Genomic DNA, 17585 nt, shown 5'->3' on the forward strand with positions numbered 1-17585 from the left:
GGATCTGGAGGGACAGAGGGAAGGAAGAGAGAAAGCTATTTCAGAGGAAGAGTTAGAAAAGAGCAGGATCATTTTGGGTTACTCTGGCTTTACTGCTGCCCTTTGAGAGGATGCTTCCCACACCAGGGGAACATTCCAATTCCCCACGCAATTTTCAAACACTTATTAGTTACGTCTGTTGAAACTGAGATTCAAATGCCTAAAATACCTTTTCTGTGTTTGGTTTTGCTCTCCTACATCCTACAGCCTCCCCGTGCACACAGTGCCTCTGAAGCTTACAGATAATAGATTGGATTTGAACCGTTTGCACAGCGAAAAGCCCGACTTCTTCCAGAGACGCTGATGTGTTCAGGGCTGTATTTCTTAGTAGAACAAGAGTATGTCAGGATTGCAAATCCAAGGCATGCGCAGCCCCGTCGTGCCATCCCCACGATTTCAGCTTTCACTCAGTACAGACCTAAGGGCAAATTCAAAAGTTGAGAACTCATTTGAACTTGGGAAGTATCCCTGCACCTGGAGAATTGAGCCGAGACACGCGATAACAGACAACTGCTATAGAGCAGCGTGACCTCCTTAGCAGCTCATTTTGCACTCCTGGGGTAATGTAGGATGGCTGGTGTCCCCCTGACAGCTTGAGCATGAATTTTCATTATTAGTTTTGCAATTTGTACATATTTTGTCAGCATTTGACTTCATCACTCTGACTTTCCGCCTGCAATCTCATTTTGCCAGTTCTACCTGGTTCTCCTGCTTAATTGAGATCATTACCGCCTGCTTTCCTTACTGAGGCTGGTACGCAGCCCCTGGCTCGGGATTCAGAATTTCATCAATTATCAGATGTGTTTCCTTTCCCATCAGTGCCAAATAAGGAGTATTTGGCCACGGTAACTGGGAAAGCTGACATGTCTTCAAGCAGACTTTGATTATTCATATATACATACACAGATTCCCCTGTACTGAAAGACATGCTGAGAAGTGTTTATCAGAATTATTAGGGACAGAGCCATTTTACACACCAGCTATATGTCTGTATACATACAGAACGGACACAGTCTTTCTTATTAGGGGAAGAATACAGATTGAATCAATCCTGTCTCGCCTCTTAAGAAAAAAGAATTAGCTTTGCTTATATATTAGTATATCTAGAACTGTTTACACAACGTGTGTGTGTGGGAAATATTATCTATAATATATACCTGTAGCATCCCCAGCTCGCTGAGAGCCAGCACGCACACGCGCAAGCTCAGACACAGGGCGAGGTGGGAAATAACGCCCAGCAGTTTCCAGGAATGATTGTATGTGGTTATTTACTCAAAAATGCATGCTTCAGACCCATGAGAGTCAATTGGAAACACCTGAACACTAAATTCAAAAAATTAAGTGAAAAGAACAGTGGATGTGAGCAGGGTTGAGGGCACTGCTCGTGTACTCAACCCTTCTAGGCACTTTTTTTCCCAACTAATCTTTCTTTTCCAGTAGATCAGTAACCTCTAACAAAAGATCTGTCCTTTTTAATCATGCTCTTCCCTCCTCATTCCATCCTCCCTACACACACAACCACATTTCATTTGTTGATCCCATCGCAGAAGCCTCAGGGCTTTAGAAAAGTCTTTTTCAGCATGATTATATACATCTCTTCAACCTTTCTTGCCCCTTTCCTCTTTACTGCCATTCACCATTACAGAGCTCCGGTGCACTGCAAATTGAATGTGACAACAATGTTCTAGATGTGTTTATATATACATAAAAAAATAAAATCAGTAGAATATATGTATCCATATAGCTGTATTTTTCAAAATGGTAATGAAGAATTGCATTGTTTGCACAGTTCTTCCTGTAACTGATTACTTCGCTTACTGTATTCTGGATGACCAGAACAGGTGACGAACAGAGATCACCGACGGCTACGAATATTTGGTACGGCAGGTTGGTTGCTGCAGAAGCCAGGAATCCGCTCACCTGCGGAGCCTTCTGTCTGCAGATCGCTTGCTGCTTGTGATTGTTCAGTCTGAATGTTGGGGCAGGTAAAGCTTCTCGAAGCAAAATCTACTGGCTGTAAAAAAAGTCTTTTTCTTTCTTCTACCCCCTTATATTTTTATTTTTTCAATTTTTGTTGAGTTCAAGGCACATTTTACCCCCTTTTCTTTCTTTTTTGCTACAAGCTCTGGCTCCGCTAACGTCAACGACAACTTTCCCACTGAGGGCAAAGGAGCCGTTTTTACACTAAATTTAGGCCAAACCCAAGTAAACCCCTTTTGATGAAAACAAAATATGCATCAGGTACACCACAGGTTTGAATTCCAATTTTGACAGAAAGGTGGTACCCTCTGTGTGATCACATGTATCTAAGCCTACAAAACTGTTGTTTCTTAAGTGCTGTCTTTATATTCCGACAACCATGATTGGGATGTTATTTATGCTCACACCGCTCGAAATGGAGCAGATCAATAATAGAATAATTAAATATAATAGTATATATGATAGATGATATAATAAGCATATAATAGTCAGTTACATAATAAGTAGTAAAACACTACAAGGTATATAAAATGGCAGCTATAAAATGAGAACTGCATGCAAAGGCAGTAAAAATCCAGATGTTTTTGTGGTCCTGTATCTCTGTCACTTCATCCCAAAGTCCTTTGTAACCTTGAAGCAACTCTCTAAGATTTTGTGTGCCATATTTAGAAAAGAAATTGCAAACGCCCCGGGAAGCACGCTACCAGAGCGCTGTTCCTTTCCCTGCTACGCTATACTGACACGGGAGACAAGTCTGTAATTAGCAGAATGACCCACTGCACCGAGACGGAGGATCGCCAGTAGGAAGTAGCTCAGGGCCACGCTCCTTCAAGATCTGTGCCCTCTGTGGCCTCCTCTTCCTCGCCACGCTGCCCGCAGACAGCGCTGCTCACATCAGATAACACTGAGCACATTGGGTGAAGCCCTGAAAGTATTACACAGAATGACGTCTGCTTGCCCGTGTACACAGTGGCTATTTTTGCTCTTTGTCTTAGTTGCAAAAATATTGGGGATTGAAAACTTCTTACGGGGCATTCGAATTGAAAAAGAAAGCGTCTCTCCAACAAGCATGGAATACATTTATGTTGTATCACTGCTAGGCACACAACAGAGACTGATGGCACAATTCTGGTCTCCCACCAGTGACCTCCCTATGTAATGCATATCCATTTATATCTCATGTTAGGGAAAGGACAGCTCGTGTTTGCTTGTTGTCTTTGCAAAATCCCTGTTCAGGTACCAGTTATCCCTGGGCAGAGGGAAGAGGAAAGGCACCCTGGAAACTCCCTACCGTGTGGGGAGCAAGGGGAGAGGTGTCTGAGCTCAGCTGGGTGAAAGCCAGGCAGAGCTGGTGGATAGAAATTGGTACACTAATAAAATCTGACATTTTGATCTCCCTGTTTGTGGCACTCAAGGACTCAGAAGACCCAAAGACCAAATTTCCTGAAAGCTCCCGGATTCCTTGCACATCAGGAGGAGCGTGTCCTGGCAAGGCAGATGGACTCACAGTATCAGGCAGACCAAAATTCCCTTCTGGTACAAAAATATGTTGTTCCTGTCCAGTTTACACCAACAACTTGCTCTCTGGTGCCCGGACCTGCCCATCTGCCCCATTTTACCACCTCACTGACGAGGGTATACGTGGTGTAAAATACAGTCCCCATGTACTCGCTATCACCAAACAGCCCCATTCAGTCGGGGCCTGAAAACACCCAACGACCAAACGCTTATTTATCATTAACTCTCAGAGAAACGACCAGCGTGGGAGGGGAGAAAGCAAAAATGCAAATTATCTCCTGCCAGGTTTCCCAGTTAGGCTCGGTGCTCCAAAATCCCCTCCGCTCCCTAGCGCGGCGAGAACACCTTGTTATCCTCCTGGCCCGCTCCTCTCCGCGAGCAAGCGCTCTCCGCACCGACAGATGGAGAGCCCTGGCACAGAAGACAACCATGTCTGTGCATTAATTATGTCAAGGGCAGGATTCCCAGATGAGAGCATTACAGCATCTATGTAGATGAAGTTTACTAGCCCACAGCTAGAAAGATTTGCCATCAGTAACCCTGTTCTGGACTGGATTAACTCTTCCTCTTCTTCCTTTTCACCGTGAGCTCTATAACCACGTCCTACAGAGTTTCTGACACAGTGACAATTAGCACAACATCTTTATATTCTCCTCCGGTTCATCATTTATATGTTTACCGCCCTTAAATTATTGATTTCTGCATCTCCATTACATTTTCTAAGCCAGTTGTTAAATTTCCCAGGGAAACATGAGAGCACTCAGCACCACAGGAGGCACCTTGCGCCTGGGCGTAGTGGGAGACCTCCAAAAGGCAAGGGGAATTTGCAATCTTAGAAGCCAGGAGAAAGAAAGAGGCCTGTAGGTGAAGCCCGGCCAGGCTGGCAGAAGGTCCCAAACCTGAGGTGGGAGTCAGCCAAACCCTCTGCTGGCTGATGCCCCGGTCCCCGGGGCTCGTGCAAAGGACCCACACGGCCCCCCGGGGCAAAGGGAGCCAGGGGAGGAATCTTGCACAGCCCACAGAAAACATGGTTCCATTTTGTATGCAAAACCAGCAGGAAAATACTTTCATTCCCATCAGAGGATCAGCTGCCAAAAGGCTGCAATCCTTCATCCCTTTGCTGGGTGGCACTGGAGCAGCCCGTGCCCGCTGCAGGCTCCGCATGCTGGGAGGACCCGCGTTAGGGCACTGCTGGGCAGCTGCGCTTGGTCCACACCTAAAATCATGGTGGTTTTGAATACAACATCATTCCCACGTGAAGCCCAAGCAGCACGTCGGCTCAAAGCGCTGCACTCGCTGCACACCGAATCCCTGCTGCAGTGGAGTCCCAACGCTGACGTCTGCAGGGACTGAATTCCAACACTCGCTGAGGTTTCGTTCCCAGCGGAACGCACCTACAGCCAGTGCCGAGCGCTGCGCAGGGCTCCTGTGCACGAGCACTCGCTGGGTTTCCCTCACCACTCATTAGGCTAATAAAAGATGTTGCCTCTACCTACAAGGCTGGACTTATCCTGTATACATCGTACCGCTCAGACCGTGAAAAGATTTATGTGCGTGCTTAACTCTAAGCGCGTGAATAGTCCCATTAGCATTAATAATTGTGATCACTGTATAGTCCTCTCTGAGTCAATGTCAGACAGGCACTTCCCCAGCAGTTAGAATAAGACAGTTGATACCTTTCCATCCCTCCACTGCCACTATCAAATATTACACAGACCTCCCCGTCAGGCGAACGAGAGGACTGCGGTGATAAAAGCGTGCAGTAAATAGCAGAGAGAGCAGAAGGTCTAGATGTATTGGGAAGAGTTTCACCTCCCTGCTGAAGAGGAGGAGGACGATAAGCAGCCACTGGACCATGAAAAACCCCGTTTGGCTTCTGTGTCACGGCCTGACGGTTACACAGCGGTCAGGACAGGACAGCTTCGGCCTGCTACCAGTCGTCTGTCTGGGCCGTGTTCCAGCCCACAAAATATTTCTCTCCACTGCAGGTAGAGTCTGGCCACATTTTACTGTCTGCAGATTTACTGTTAAATCTTTATTTTTTGCACCTGCCACAGCAATAACTGCTCCATGTTACAGTGCTCCTTTCCAACACTTCACCTGTCTGGCTCGGGCGGGCTCGGAGCCGGAGCATCCCCGTGAGCCCGGCAGAACAGCGGGGACGGATGGGTGCACGAGAGCAGAAAGACAAAGCAGGACCGGAGCAGCACCAGAAACCCATTTCCTCCTAGTTTAATATAAGTACAGGGATTTCTTGCACAGTCTCCCCAGCCTATTCCACTGGGTGATGGGGAGGATGACGCCAGGCCACGACCCCCATACAGAGCGGCAAAGAGCAATAGGTGATTTGCTGAAATTTGGGGTAGGAGAGACTCCCAGTCTCCCTGATAAATGTGCATTTCTCTCACTAATAAAAGGTTATTGTAAGAAGTCAAATAAAAATGTATTTGTGTTTAACAATTAAATGTAATTGGCAAGTGCTAATGGCTCTGTGATCGCAAAACTGGGGGAAAAAGCAAAGAGGAAGAAACTAGTTTGAAGGGATTTTATCTAATTTCATTTTAATTAGATCCTTTTTCTAACTGAGTTTCTAATTTTTCAATTAGCAATTAGCAGCTGCAACTCATTCTGAGCGTCACGAGGTGCCAGAGACACTAATTACACCACAGGAGTAGGAGGCTGAAAATGAGAAATAAAATTATCCATGAATGTTATTAGAAGAAAGGAATGATTACATTCTGTAATAATATACTGATGTGAGCCTAATTAGATTGAAGGATTGGGGGGGAAATAGGAGATTTAAAAATGGATTCTATTTGGAAGCCTATAGGTCACCCTTTTGCCATTAATAATGATTAGGTATATTGCTTGGAAAAATGCCAGCTTGGGAGTGATTTGTGTCCGCACCAGTCACCCAGCAAAGGTCCCGGTAACGCAGCGGCGGGCAATGCCAGCAAGAGGGGACAGGACCTTGCTGGAGATCTCCAGGAACACAACGCTGCCTCCGAACATCCTTCTGCGCCTTTGCTCTGCCCTCTGTAAACTAGCAGGGAAAACTTCTACACCTTATTTTGACAACGTTTTGAGGTACACAACTGAAAGGAAACCCAAAAGTTCACTTATTGTCATGTTTTACAAGCTACGGCAGGTCCCACTTGCCTGCTCACAAACCTCTACCCAGGCCCTGAACTTCACACCCAGGGAGAAGCAGAAAGTAGAGTCTCCAAGGGCAAAAGCTATTTAATCATACCAACGGGGCACCGCAGGGGACCAAGCGCAAACCTGTAAAGAGCCACTTGATAGCAAAGAGGGAACGCTGCACTGAGTCCATTTCTTTCCGCTTTTAAAACACACCAATTTTTCTTTGTGAATCAATAATCTCTTACACTTGATTTAGCAATGGGAGCGACCTCGCTTCTGCTCCAGTGTGCACAACCCGCATTTTGGAATCACTTCAAGGGACCCCCAGTAATAAATGATTACATCGAAATGTGGTTCTCAATAAAATTTATGAGCTCCCATTCATCCCACTCCCCTATTTGTCTTTATATATCTCACAGCATTTGCCACTAATTATGTTCCTCTTTATAATCTGTGCTCCCCAGTTAAGGGATGTAATTGATAGCTTCTGAAAATCATTAATTCCAAAATGGACCAGAAGTGTTTTGTCACACTATTTCACCACCCAACCCCCACCCCCCATTACTGCTTTTCCTCCCAGCATCCCCAGTCCTGGCACTGAGACTCTTCACAGCTCATAGAAGGTCCAATAACGGTGCTATAATAAGAGAGGAAGAAGAATAGTGAATTAAACCCAAATTTTTTCCCATTAGTTGACAGTAATCCATCGCTAGAGGATACACACTTAGAAGAGGGGAGTGCTATGGGGCAGCAGTCCTGGGTGCTGTAAGGCCTCTGCCTTCCCTTTCAGCCTCATCTGACCTCTGGGCGATGACTCCCTGCCAGGGTGAGAGATTAGTGCAGAACGACAACAGAGGTCGGGGGGAAAAGGGGAAAAAAAAAAAAAACCCCTTCATTTAAAATTCAGCTGTTGTAGCATATGGTCCTCTTGAGCTGGAAATTGTCTTTGCAAGCAGCTCTGCTTTGTTGTTGTGCGACACAAGAGTTGGGTGATTTAGGGGCTGTGGGGTACAGCCTTGAATAAATAAAACAGACATTTATTGCAGGGGAAAGGAGGGAGAGAGGCAACAAAGGTAAATAAGGAAGTCTGGAATAGTCAGGGTTTTCAATTCTGCTAAACAATGTGGAGCTGGTCTGTCTGGAGAGTGAAATGGAGAATGAGGAGAGACACCCACCCGCCCGCATCACCAACACGGGCTGTGTGACGCTCCCCTCGCCCTGCGCCGAGCCGTGCCCCCGCCGTGCCGGCCCTGGGATGGAAGGTCCCGCTCCCAAAGCTGCAATGCGCAGGTCATTTTGCTACTTCCAGCACCAATCCTGTCATCCCCTCTCCCTGTCTCCCTCTTGACGGTACCACGCAGCTCTACCGCCAGGCTCTGGAGGGCCAGGAGCAGGGAGGGCCGTGCTCCGGGGCGACCAGCAGATTCTGCTGCTGCTGAGGAGGGGGAGCCCGCGGTTTTACTTTCTTTCCGTGGTGAAGTTTCCCTGCAAACCATGAGCCTGCTGTCAGCAGCACTGCGGGCATCACAGTTGTGCTGGTCATGGTGATTTCCTAACAGTCTGCTTTGTAAAAGCCAACAAACCAGCCAACATCGACCACCAGCCGTGGGACAAAAGGGACCCTCTCCCCCGGCAGACGGAGCTGCCCCAGCGCTCCCACACCACGGGTCTCACAAGCTCTGCTCACGTCTGGGGGAGGACTCCGAATCAGAGATTCATAGAATGGTTTGGGTTGGAAGTGACCTTAAAGACCATTTAGTCCAACGCCCCTGGATCAAGCCCTAATGTCCAGCAAGTCTGTTCCACAGTGTGTTGAGCAGTGCCATCTATAAAACTAACCTATAATTAATCTTGCATTTAGAAGCTGCTTAGCAGTTCTGGCCCATCATCTCCTGCCAGAAAACTGCTGCATCTGCAAAGCTTAAGGGAGTAAAAAAGAAATAAAAAGGAGAAATGTAGTGCTCAGAAGCACTCTGCTCCCCTTCGTAGCTGCAAAGGCAATATTTCCAAGAGCACCACAATCATTTTGAAAGCCTAACTCCTAAAAAAAGCCCGTCAATCACTTTAGGCACTTTTAACATTTTACTTCACAGTCATCTACGACTTTCTTAAAAAAAGGCAAAAATTCCAGATGTGAACTATACAAAGCAAGGCTATTTCTCTCCCTGTTTAGATCTCATTCCTCTACCAGGAGAATTCTGACCGTTCAACCAAGGTCCTTCTTACTTGGGGCCATCTGAACCTCTTGCCTAGTCATCTTTCCATTTTACTGGTTGAAAACCTTGCGGGATTTGACATGTGTGCCAATAAAAGCTTGGGAGTTAATATTTATTCATGGGAGCATCACAAGGCTTAGCGCCTACAGAGTCGGTCCAGAAGAATTTTTTTTTAAAGAAAAATCGTCACTTCAGATACGATTCAAATGGCCTCCAAACCTCCAGGAGGCTGCACTTGTCACACAAATAAAACATGTAAATAAACAGATGCTTGCCTGCTGTGCTGTTTGCAAAATAAACAAACGCTTTTTTAGAAATGCCCTTTGGAAGTCAATATTGCCGTGAATTCAGATCAGGCCCAGCCCGTGGAAACCACCCCGGTGCTCCCATCGAGCGGATGCTCCAGCCAAGCGCATCCCCTGGCTCCCCGCTCGCCTCCAGCACAGCTTCCGCCCGCCAGCCCTACACCTGTACCTGTTTTCCTTACGGTAAAGCCTATAAAGAACCACGTATATTCGACAAATATTTCTACCATCTCATTTGACACCGAACAAGCAGGAAAAATATGGCCCATCACAAGAAATATCAGTATAATATTCCAATTTTCCACCATTTGACAGCAATCAAGCAGAGACTAATGGCTTTCCTCTGTGACTAAATCATTTAGCGACCAAGGTATTCTGTCTCATTCTCATTAGAAAAAAAAAATTATTCCAATAATCTCATTATCCCGATGTGAATAACAGTAAAAATACACCAAGACTAATGGCTCCTTCAGCACTCTCACTCAGGGAGATCACCGGGGCAGGGTTTATGGCTCGTGCCGGGGTCCGCGTGGCGGCACGGCACGTCTGGCTCTCGCCTCCGCTCCCAGTCCCACTGCCGATGCTTTGTTTCAAGCGAGACTTACGCTCTCTCCGCACACTGAGGACTTTTATGTACTATTTTTAACTAACTTCAATAGAAAAAGAATGTGTCATGGAGTGTTAAACTTTATGGAAATTCTCCCAGAGAATAACATAATTTCACGGTGCATTACTCTACAATGACCTGGTACTTGAACAATTAATTTTTAAGGTATAGCCTTTTTCTTCCTGTGCTGTATTTAGCTTTCTCCTAAACCATCAACAAAACCAGGATTCCTTTTCTTTCCCTTTATGATCTGAGGAGTCAGTTAAAACCTCACAGCATGTGCTGCATTTTCACAACTCATCATGCAGAATATTCTGTTTGAAAACATAGTGAAGAAGGGGAACCGAAATGCTCCAGGATTTACCTTAATTATTTCTAGCTCATGAATCTCTCGCCATTTCTCAGCCTACCTTATTTTCTGCTGAAAGTCTTCCACAGTTTCCCAGAATGCACTGAAGCCAATCTTTTTATCCCAGAGCAGCAATACTCTGCAGGTGCTCACTTCTACGCCTGGCAAATCCTCTCGGAAACTGGGGAGGGTCCCACTGGGGCTGGTAGATCAGCAGGGTGACGAGGTGCTGTGTCAGCCCCAAACACAAAACACCTGGCGATCACCAAAGAAATGTGAACCAGGAAAATGGCCATATTTTTTGGAGGCATTAATGGCTCATACCTGGCAGACCCAGCACCCGAAGAAGGACTTGCTCCATCCTCTTAGGAAACACCCTTCCACAGGCACCTCCTGTGCCGCATTGCTGGGGTTTATATTCGATCTTGCAGTTGTGCCCTCACACAGACTAAATTTTGAAATATTGTCTCTCTCTACCCACCCACTAATTTTAGCAGACACTGCCATCGAAGTCATATTTGCAAGGATGCCAGCTGCAGTGGGACATGCATAAACCTACCTCCACCTAAGGAAATTGCCATTTCTAGCTTTATTTTTTGTTACTCAGTAATACTTTGACTGAATAATTTGTGCACATCTGCAATTTCTATGGAACCATGCAAAACAAGGATCAGCAAGTCATTAGAGCACATCTCTTCCAACCCATATGCTTTCATGGTAATATTAATCAGGCTAAGAAATAACTCCCTTAATGTTAGACATTATTCTCTTCTGCTACACTAATCTAGTGGATTAAATCTGCCATCTGCATATTAAAGTTAGATATTTTGGTCTTTATTCCCCTCAGGGCCTCACTTGCCATCCTTCCTTCGCAACAAATTAGCTCTGGGATGCATTTCAAAAGTTTGGGGAATCACCGAGACATTCACAGAGCAGAAGGCAGGGGCTCACAGGGCCAGAGCCTGGAAGGTGTAAAACTGGTTTTGCTGTTACTTCCCCTAGAGCCACGCCAAAGAGCTGCTCTAGATTCGCCCTGTGCCAGCTGGAAGGGAATCATGAATAACCCTGGTCCGTGAGGGCTGGGCAGGGCCAGGGATGGCCCCCGTCCCCACGGGCTCCGCTTTTGAGAGAGATGAGAAGATTTTTTTCCGGGACTGGGTCAGAGCTGGGTGGTTTCCAGCCTTTCAGAAGCTGCCATGAAAAGGAAGCTGGCGGAGCCTGGGAGCGTCCGAGGGCGTCGCTGTCACTCTAAACACACCGCTGTTAGCGGCGGTGACAGTCGCACAGAGGAAATTGGAGTACCTGACATCGCTGCTGGGGTCTGAGGGCTGAACCCAGGCAGGTCCCCCCAAGCTGCAAAGCCACGTGGGCTCTGTCAGGCGTTTACAGTACACACTGCACTGCAAAATGTAAGGAGACGGGAGTGATGTGCTAAACAGGGCTCCCAAGTCGCATCCAGGCAAGGCTGGAGGGGACTCGGAGTTTCCACTCCCTCCACCCCTGCGCCGGCCAATTTACCGTGGCCAGCCCTAAAGCAAACCCCGAGGAGCAGAGAAAGGAGAGGTGGGAAACGTCCCATCACGGAAAGGAAGAGACGAGTCAGGAGAAAAAATATTCTTAAAGCAACTTCTGGAAAATGAAGATGTCGTCTGTCACCCACCAAATGTGTTAGTCTATGTAATTATTCTCTAGCTCTATCGGCCAAAACATTCACATCAAACTGGAACACATAAAGCCTGTCAGTCACAAGTAATTTTTCAGTCTCAGTGAGTTTTGATGGAAAATGCAATTTACAAAAAGGAATCAACATTTTCCTTGCAAGACATCAATAAATGACATTTTTCTGAGATGCTCCAGTACCTTGTAAGTGCTGTAGCTTAGATGCCTTAACCTTAAGCATTTTCCTCATCTGGGTTTTTGGCTAGAACACCATTTCCTGATGCACGCCGCCTCTCCCAGGAGCAGAGGCGCAGGACTGAGTCCATGTACAAGGGAATTGTTCCTACCCAAGAGGCCTCCCAACAGGGAGAGTTTTAACTTGAATTAAATTACAGCTCTGTTTCAGTTCTAGAGCTGCTGGACTCCTCTTCCCCTCTACGTTGGCTGCTCCGAAAAAGTGGATGCTTGTACCTAAAAGACAGCAAAACAAATCCCTGCCATCGATCCCCTTGGATGGATTGGCATGATTTGTTTTGTTTCATTGGACAGCTGTTTGAAATCAATACAGCCCCTCCAATGCAATCGCAACTGTCCCTGAAGAGCCCTTACGATCTCCATGGAAATAAAGGTGATAGAAACAGCATTATTCGGAGATCACAGACGCAACAGACCTAACTATCTCCATTTGAGACCTTATGGTTGACCGTGTCAATACACCATCAGGGACCCGGATCTGCTGACGATTGCTACTTCACTTTTCTTCAAAGCCATTCGGGGCTTCTGTGACAATTAGCGCTTGGCGGGGGAGTGCTGGACCGGAGAGGCAGCACTTGGGCAGAGCTGGTGCTCGCAGCATCGCTGGGTAAAGCGGCACAGCTGGTTTCCATTGCAGCGGGGTTTACGTCCTCGCGTGCTGGCTCAATTCCAGCATGGCCGATGACATTATATCTACCCAGACATCCTCTGTATTTTTAAATTAATACCTACTCCATAGCCTTTTCTGGCTCAGAGCTGTTTAATAGTGCTGTTACATCCTGTCAAACAGATGGTAGATTCTCTTTCAAAGATGGTTGGTTCTGTTTTTCATAGACAGTGATGATGTACAGGTTGCAAAGTGCTTTAGGATCTACTGGGGCAAAAGCGATTATATTTCAATCGATGATTTCAAGAAAGTAATAAACTGTTCCATCTTGAGAGCTTAAATTTAGAGTTTTAAAGCTTTTGAAGCCCTATGTGTAAACAAATTAACATAGGGCATGCAGCTAATGCTGTCCTGAACAGGAGTCCTACAGAGACACACAACCAAAACACCTGAACAGGTTTTCCTCGAATAGAGCTGATCTTGGACCAATTGTACCTGTACCTCACGCTCCTTCTGGGAAAATTACTCCTGTAACAACAATCAAAAAAATAGTAATAATAATGTTTACTTCCATAGCCAATCTGCATTGTTCCATTAATTACCACAGAGGGACTAATTTCTATCTGCTCTAGACTGGGCCATTGTCCTTTATACGAGGGCATTGTTTTCCTCTGTGAGAAGCACAGGCTAAGGAAGCTGGCCAACAGTGCGGAAAACATAAAGCAAAAATTTCAAAGTTTTAAGTAGAAAAAGCAGCTGCTCCAGGAAAGGATAAGCCCCATTTGTCCTCTTCAAGTCATTTTAACTATTGAATCCCATTGGCAGTTGTGTCATTTTTCACTATCTACTGCCGTATGGTCTTGCTATATATAGAAATCCCATAGTGTTGCATCTTGACTTGGTGTGATGCATAACGATTAGGTGGCAGCCAGGTTTATTTTGAAGTAAGCGTTAGGTCACACTATTACCTTATGTCTGAGAGATGAGTTTGCTCTGCCTTTGAAGGGAGATGAGAATTAAACTGCAGCTTACCACCTCATAAAGAAATACTGGACAAATTACCCAGCTATGCTGTATTGGCTGGGATTGTTAGTTAAAAGTGACAACCAGGACTATAATTTACACGCAGACTCTGAATTTAAACAAAGTCCCCAGCACTAAATCTTACATTGTAAGCTTTCTTTTGTATTTCTGACTCATTTTGTGCTGGGAATCGTTTAACCATAGACTTTAACTGCTAATACAGTTCCATGAAATGCAAAGTATAAATCAAAATTACTGGATCACTCAAACTCTGTCTGAGTAGTTGTTTATATGGCATTTTTCTTCTACTGCTTTTGTATGGCTACAGAGACGCCATAAAATTATGATATACTGTACACATCTCGCTCCCATCTTGCCAAACGCTGTTGCAAATAAAAAAAAGTATGCTTAATTATTTTCTTAGTTATACAAAGCATAAACACTAATGATAATAAAAGACACTAAGCTAGGGCAGGTACAGTTATTCGTCAGATCACGGCAAATGATGAATAAGTGAAATACGTTACAATTAAAAGAAGAAATAAAAAACATCTCAGAAATCCTTTCTTCTCCATCCAAGATGATCACAGTCTCCCCTCAAACAACGCCAAGGGCCATCACCGCAATCTGGGGACACATCCTCCGTAATGCCTCTAAAGGGGTGGACAAAAGGAACAGAGATGTTTCCAGAGAGAGAAGTACCAAACACTACTCGGTCTGGAACTGTAATCTGGCTGGAGTTCTATGGCAAAAGAAAACGGAAGGGAAGGTACAATGGAAGCTACAAATCAAAGACCTCTCTGTAAATCAAGCCTTTATGTTCATTAATCCCAAATTAGCGCATTAAAATAAAGCAGCAGTTGATTAATATCCCTAAGTAACACTTACAGTTGAGTGAGAACTTGATGCTAATATACTTGATATTACAGTGCATTAATAAAGAGACAGTCTCTCTTTACCAGAGACGCTCTTGGAATTCAGCTCGCAGAAGAACAGCCAACCACGAGCAGAAACACACGGCAGAGAAGAACAAGAGTTGTATGTGCCTCCTTGCACCGATGGCAGCAAGGAAAGCATGAAGGAACATTGCTTTGGGAGGAAACCGTAAGCACTAGAAGAAGGGCAGTTGGGGGATATTCAGAGAAACCATTCCCCATCCGAAGAACACCAGTTACTGCAGGAGTTGTACTGGGAAAACTTCCAGTTCCAGGAAAATTTGCTAAACGTGAGGGTGAGGCAGCAAAGACACTGGAGGGATGAACACCTTGGAAATGGAATGGGGGAGTCCAGACCTGGGAACATTCAATCTGAACCTGGGAGATTTTCAGGTGTGGAGCCGCGAGGGTGCTGAGCGCTGCGTGGGAGCCCTGGAAGGAGCTGACGCGGGACACGCCGACAGCGGTGCTGCTGCGCCGGGAAAGGGCTGGTGGCAGTCGACCACATAGGAATGGTGGAGAAGGCACCTGGATGTTTCACATCTCTTCTGAGGATATTAACCGGAAACGTTTTTTAAATAGGAAATAACAGAAGGCATTCTGTAAGGCTTTCAGATATTCTGATTATTTTAACTAATATTGGGGTTTTTTTATTTTTTTTAACCAACCACTCACATTCACTCTGTCCAAAAAAACTGATGTACTTCTAAGCCCAGAATGCATCACAAGATCAACTTCTATAAGACACACCACTAAACGATATACAGTTATCCCTCTGTTGAGCTTAATAGAGGATAATTTTTAGACAGCACCTCGTACTGAATAAACAAAATCTGTAGCAATGCATATATCGGAAACAAAAGATGTAAAAGTAATTTAGGATAATTGAGCAACACATGGTTATTAAACATACTGGACCTGATTCTTCAGCAGTATAAGAGGACTAACGAGAGTAAATTACGTGAATGGCCACTTTACGCTATGCTGGCAGCATGGAGGGGCCTGAGCAAAAATGAAAATACAGACCAATATATCATCATTAGTTTGGAATTTCTACCTTTTCCTTCTTATATAGATTTCACAGTGCCAATATTCTTCCTGCCGGCATGTTAGACAAATTAAAGTGACAAAACTCAATATGGAAATTAAGATCATTAACATATTAATCAAACTGTCAATATTATAAGAATTAGCACAAGCCTGCCAAATAATCATCTTACTAATGACTTAAGGCCATGCCTTTTGTCAATTAGCTTTGCAGCCTGCCCCACTGCCCCTTGCCCACTTCCAGATGTCACCAAAGAATAGACCGGATCACTGTGGCAAAGACTGTCTTGTTATTCTTTGTGTGATGATTACTTTGGTATGCAATTGCTTTGTTTTCTTATGAAAACTCTGTTCCTTAATTATACCGAGTTGACAGTTAGTACAAAAGAGAAGTCTTGAATTTCTGTTTTCCAAGTCCAGGTTCTTAATCAAGCCCAGCGTTATATGCTCCATGTACATACTTCATTGCAATCATCACGTATATGCAGTCTTCTTTTTTCTGAAAAGGGCTTTTCCACAAATTTGTGGGTGTCAAAGTTCAATATAATCAGTTTTTTCAAATTGATTTTGATATTTCTGAATGCTAGTGTTTCAGAATTTCTGACTGAGCTATCGTTATCGGAACAAAACCTCCAGTAAAAAAATGTGATTGTGTGGAAAAAATTTGACAGTGATTCTAACGAAAGATGATCATTAAACATTTCCAACAGCAATACAGTAAAACGTTTTCTTGCAAAATGGGTACTAGCAAATTTGAAGCCACTTTTACTTTACAAAGGTAAGTTGTAGGATTACCATGTGCTTCTCTATGAGTTGATATTCACTTGTTTATTTGTGAGGTTGTTTTACAGGCGCACACTAAGTTATTCAATTACAACTGCAAACCCACTGATTTAGCATTTGCATGCCCAGCTCCTGACCTAGGGCTGTTTGTCTTCGCTTTCACAGCTGAGCTATAAAAGCGCTGAAAATGGGGGTTTCAGCTGGAGACTGACAAACCAGGGTAAGTGCAGACAGCACAGGAGCAAGTACATACTCTTCACTCTACTACGGACATTTCCTCCAATGACACAAGGTCATGCAATTAATGAACGGCAAAGCAAAGCCATGAAAAATGGATATTAATGAAGTGTAACTCTGAGTAATAATATCATAAGCAACCTCTGATAACAAACACATTCTCCTAATAACATCTTCAATTATCTTCATTAACGCCTGTCCATGGCAAGATGTGCAATCTAGCCCTTCGGACCAAGGACCCAGCAGATTCGGAACATACTTTAAACACTTCCTCCAGCTTATTTGGGAATGTGCTTACTGATGGAGAGCTTAAATGACGATAATACACATTTATCATAATTTTTTGGTAGCATATGCCTTCTTCATGTCATCAAGAACTTGAAAGTTGAATAAGATTGGTTGCATTACTCCGGAGATGTATGGGCTCCAAGGAGGTATGAAACACTGCCTGTCGAACACGTGCAGTCCTGCCCCTTTCACGGATGACGTTGCCGGTTTGGCTAACAGTGGCCTGGGTCCAGCACAAGCGCTCTGCTCCCTGCCATGCACTGCAGCTCAGGGCAGGTCCGGTTGTCTCTGGCGAATATGCACATCACATCCCATTCCTGCTCTTCCTCTTCAGAATGAGCTTCTGAAAGATGCCAGACGGCAGTTGTAGGAAATTAAATCCTTTATTCAGAATTTAGCTCAGCGTGGCACTGACATCTTCCTCAAATTGTCTCTCAAGTATTTGAGTCCTATTTTGGAAAGGAAAGTTTCCAAGGAGAGGAGACATTATCAGTCAGCAAACCCTGGTGAGGCTTGCGACAAAGAAGGAATAATTAGTGCTTTCTGTAAAAGCATGTTTTAGGATATGGCCATTATCTCTATTGGAAGAATGAAAG

The 17585-nt window shown here is 44.9% G+C and overlaps 1 long non-coding RNA gene across 1 annotated transcript in view; it reads right to left on the minus strand.

The window, feature by feature from the left end:
* Positions 1 to 253: 253 nt before the first annotated feature.
* The window catches only part of LOC141733629 (uncharacterized), a 38399-nt gene continuing 21067 nt past the window's right edge, over positions 254 to 17585 (minus strand). Inside the window, exon 3 of the long non-coding RNA XR_012584359.1 lies at positions 254 to 457. This is a non-coding gene — a long non-coding RNA (uncharacterized LOC141733629). The remainder of the gene's footprint in view (positions 458 to 17585) is intronic.

This window comes from Larus michahellis, chromosome 21, assembly GCF_964199755.1.
Source record: "Larus michahellis chromosome 21, bLarMic1.1, whole genome shotgun sequence".
Taxonomy (NCBI): domain Eukaryota; kingdom Metazoa; phylum Chordata; class Aves; order Charadriiformes; family Laridae; genus Larus; species Larus michahellis.